Source organism: Octodon degus, unplaced genomic scaffold (assembly GCF_000260255.1).
Source record: "Octodon degus isolate 3935 unplaced genomic scaffold, OctDeg1.0 scaffold00009, whole genome shotgun sequence".
NCBI classification, from domain to species: Eukaryota; Metazoa; Chordata; class Mammalia; order Rodentia; family Octodontidae; genus Octodon; species Octodon degus.
This window is the reverse complement of record NW_004524585.1, coordinates 19,774,272-19,779,259: the sequence shown is the minus strand read 5'-3', so window position 1 is coordinate 19,779,259 and position 4,988 is coordinate 19,774,272. Positions and strand designations below refer to the sequence as shown.

General features: G+C 35.9%; 1 pseudogene; it reads right to left on the bottom strand.

Annotated features, from left to right (window-relative positions):
- LOC101575627 overlaps positions 1 to 4,719 on the bottom strand; it is a 5,461-nt pseudogene extending 742 nt beyond the window's left edge.
- Between the last annotated feature and the right edge of the window lie 269 nt (positions 4,720 to 4,988).

The following is a 4,988-nucleotide window of genomic DNA, read 5'->3' as shown; positions in this document are numbered from 1 at the left end:
TTAGTGTTTGGTATGGTGAACAAAGCTTAGTTCTTTTTTTTAAATGAATTTAGTACAGGGTCTACATGGCCTCACTATGCAGGTTGGACTTGTAGAGATCCTCTTGATTTCAGCCTCCCAAGCGCTGGGATTACAGGTGTGCACCATCATACCTGGTCTGCTTAGTTCTTGATTTCTCTCCTTTAACAAGAAGTATTTGTCCTCATATGAAAACTATATTATATAGAAATCCTCTTCAAAAATAAAAAGAGGGCCAGAGAGATGGCTCAGTAGAATAAGCACTTCCCTGGCAAGTGCAAGGACCTGAGTTCAATTGTTGGTTCCACAAAAAATAAAAAGCAAAAAAAAGTACAAAAATAAAAAGAAACTAGGATGACATTTCAGACACTGAGACAGGGTTAGAAAAATACATAGGTACTAAAATATTCAAGCATTATTTTATTTAAACAATTCTTTAAACTTCTTTAAGAGTATGTTTTGGGCCCTTTGTTATGTGTATCCTGTGAAAATGATACTCCTGCATATTGCTGTACGGCTATGCAGAAACTCTTATGGTTGAGGCAATGACTTCTATGATATTTTATCTCTTATAGACCCCACTATCTGGAACATTTCTCACCTATAGCAGATGCTCTGAAATTCTTTGTTAAACGAATGAATATGTGAATAGACAAATTTTAAGACTAACCTCACAGAAAAAGCATGTTACACTTTGAATGACGACTATTTACTTAGAAACAAAATGTTGTACACAAGTCTGAGAGTTGTGGAAAAACTCGTACATAATTAGAAATGTTGGCTTATAAAAACATAAACCTAAAAAGGCCATCAAGTCAAGTTTCATTTAGACTGTCCTCTATAATTTAAAATAAAAGTAAATCTCAGAAAATTATAAAAATAAAATCAGATTGTTTATTATCCTATATAATTTTTAAAAAACCCACTGGATAAATAATGTTTAAGTCAGCGCACTATCTTACAGCTGTGTAAAATCACATTTTGAAAGGTTTTAGATGGAGATACAATCAGAAACATAGGTGTCCACTGAACTATACACCCTGCGATGTTGAATTGCCAGGAAATGTCCTTGTGTGCAGGAGCTGGTAAGTATATCAAACACCTTTTCAAATACTGAGGTCCACACAAAAATAAATATGTATATATACTATTATTATTATTATTAAGAAAAACATTATTCAACCTTGATGGCTAGAACTCCATATGACTCAGATTGCCCAAACTTTATCCCTCAGAACTAGGGCCATGAACACACATGTGCAAACACAGGAGTGAACATTTCCTAATTATGATGCATTCTGTAAAAAGTGAACAGTGCCTCACATATTTAAGATGTTATAAAGGAATAAGCAAACATTACAACAATTATTTTCTTCTGTAACATTAAATATACCACATTAGGTGAAGCTTATAAAGTTCACAATTGCACAGTGCTAGCAAGAATAAGCTCAACAAACAGAGTCAGTATAACAAATCACAATTCTTGAGTAAAGCATCAACTTTGTATTTTGTTTGTCATCTTCTCTAGTTTCTCAAGTGACTGACAATCTTCCTATCTGACTGTTTGACATTATTTTTTGTTTTCTCCTGTCTCATCAAATGCTTTGAAACCTATTCTGAGGAATGTCATGAAGATGTAAAGAAAAGGTTACAAAAATCCATCCACAATTTCATTAATAAGGGTACACTGACTAATCCAGATTGTGTTAAAACACTACATTTGTAAGCATCAGGAATATTTTTAATACTTGTAATCTTAGTGATTAATTATAGTTTTGACCCATGTCATATGAACCTCATGTATTTGCTCTATGAAACTTTCTCAGAGAAGTGGGCGTTTTGCCAACCCATTCAAGACTCCTCTTGCCTTTCCGGACTTTTTCTTATTTTCCTTATAAATCTAGAGATGCTTCAGGATGAAAGTAGCTCCAAGTTTTCAATTTCTAAGTAAGATAAAATTTTGTTCCAAGATAATTACCTCAATATTAATAACTGGAGACTTAAGGTCAAAACCAAATTATGTTATCTCACATAATATCAGCTTTAAGTCCTGTTAGTTGTTCCCCAACAAAATTGTAGTGTTACGTATTATACGCACATTACCAGACCCGCTTTCTCAAGCTAACTTAATGGATTGAGTGAGAATAGGTAAACTGAATGTGTCAATGAATTGTTTTTGCTCATGTACGTTATATTGTTTAGTCTTCCAATAGTACTTTACTATAATTTAAAAATACAGTTAATATGGGGCCAGTGCATTATCTTAGTGGACTAAAGCACCTGCTTCAGCAAGCTTAGGCAAGCGCAAGGACTGCGGTTCGACCCCTGGCACCTCATGCTGTGTCAGCCCTGCCCCCAGCGTGGGCTGAATGAGCCACTTAGTCCCAGCATAGTGGCTCATGCCTGTAATCTCAGCATTAGGAAAGCTGAAAGCAGGAGGATCACCACAAGTCCGAGCTGCGTAGTAAAACCCTGTAACAACCAAATACATTAGAAAATATAGTTAATAAATTATCATAGGCTGAGTTTGAATTCATTGTACTGTGGTATATAGCATTAAGGTTTTTTTTTTTTTATAAATTTCACTATAGATTTTACAGGAAGGGTGAACAAAAGTTTTGTTTAAAATAAAAGTAATTAGGGCTGGCCAAATAGCTCAGTGGATTAAAGGGCCTGCAAGCAGGTATAGGGGCTGGGGATTCGATCCCCTGGCCTGCCCTGCTGGTCCCATCCCCAGGACACACTGAGATGGCAATTGAGAGTAGGTGTGGTGGCACGCCCGAATCCCAGCACTTGGGAAGCTATAAATAGGTGGATCACAGTGAGTCTGATCTAGTAGTGAGACCCTAAACACCCTGTAGACTCCTGAAATACAAAAAAAAAAAAAAAGAAAAAAAAAAGAAAAGAAAAAGAAAGAAAGAAAGAAAGAAAGAAAGAAAGAAAGAAAGAAAGAAAGAAAGAAAGAAAAGAATTTGGATACTTGTCATATAGATTCACCAATTTTTTGCTGTTAAAATTTTAAAGACTCTGTTTTTTAGAGTATAATAATTTCAATTTGACCTAGTAACATATAGGCCTCACTATTCAGGAGGCTGATATAGGAAGATATATTAAGGCCCACCAGCACAAAATATTTCTCCTTCTTTATAAATCCTCCTCATAGCTATGTTTTGTCTCAACTTAGTGCCTTCAACACACAAATAGCACCTATTTCCTACTTGGAAAATATTTTGGCACAGGTGCAAAATTATTCCTCATGGAAATTGATGATGATGATGATGCTGGTGTTGATGAAAAGGAAATCTGAGGATTATTATGATAAGGAGAGTAATAAGACAATGTAATATTAAATTGGATGTCTGTTACATATACTAAACTTAGGCAATAACAGATATTTGTTTAATGCATAAATATATATATGCTATTACATATACCTGAAAAAAATATATATATAATATACAATATATATTAACATAAAATCCTTAGTGTAAATGAAATACACAAAATAAAGAACTGTACTATTTTTTCTCATTTGACAGTTTAGAAAATAGGGTAGAAATGATTACCAAGTTAAAATGTTGAGGAGTTTCATTTTTCAGGTCAATTAACTTGCACATATTTTAGCTCAGATGGTTCTCAAATGTCCACTTTTTGGAGTAGGTACAATATGCTCAGTGTTGCACTAAACTCTTTACCAACTTAACCTCAAGATTTTTGAAACGCCTTCCAAAGATTGTATGATTATTTTGTATTTAGCAGTTAACAAAACTGACTCCGAGACACTCATTTATAGAAGCACCAGACATCCTACCCCACAGTGGTATAAAAATCTAAGCAGTGTCTACTACTCCAGTGCTTCGTTGTATACAAGTATTTAATGGGATTTCATGTGTCAAAACAGTGACAGAGTTCATCATATATAAAAGCCTTAAACAGTTAAATTAGGGCTCTCTAAATAAATTATTGATAGTTTTTAATTTGGAAAAATTAAATAGAAGTATTGCAAAAGAGAATACAATTGAAATTTGATTCAAGAGTATCCCAAATCCATGAAAGCACACTTAGTGCAATTTAAAGTTGTTTTATTTTATTTTTTATTTTTTTTTCCATTTGTGTATTTGGTACAGGAAATACACTACGCAGCTCGGACTTGCAGTGATCCTCCTGATTTCTGCTTCCGTAGTGCTGGGATTACAGGTGTGCGCCACCACCCCTGGACTCCATCGTTGGTTCAGGGTGCTAGGAGCCGGGGCCGGCGTGGCACGTGGTGCCAGGGATCGAACCCTGGCCTCTGAGCTTACCTAGGCAAGTATTTAGTACGCTGAGCTATACTGCCTGCCCTCACACTTAGTGCAATTTAAACCCAGTAGCTGTAAGTCAGTATTTTTAGAAGCAGTGGAGAATATTTCAAAAGTATTTATTAGTTTTATTAGAGATGATACTCTCCAAACAGCACCATGTTTGATGGTGAAAGAATATTTAAATTTCTAGTTGATTAGAAAGGTCTTTATTATTCTTCAGAATTAAGCGTATTGTCAAGATGAATTATCCCGAGAAGCATAATTCTGCTCAGAAGCAAGTCAATAGCCATGGAAATATGCAGCCAGCATTCACCTGCTGGGAGTCCAGCGCGGGAGGACTCCAGCTGCCGCTTAGGGGAGTCCAGAGCATGCTGGATAAGCCTTTATTTCTTTGAGTCATTACTCGGCATGGGGGAGGTACCAGTACTCCCCCAAAGAGCGCTTCCAGCCTAAGCAGTCTGCCCTGCTCGCCATCTGCATCTGTCAATGCGAGTGACCTCCCTCTTTCTCTCACTGCTGAGAAACCTGCATCAGGCTTTTGGGATCCTTGCCGGCTTCTGCTCCAAACACCTATTTTCTTCCTCAGCATCATTTTCTTTCTATCCCAACTCAGTATCTTCACTGTAGGATGACTAAACTAATATCCCAAATTAAAAATAAAAATCACAC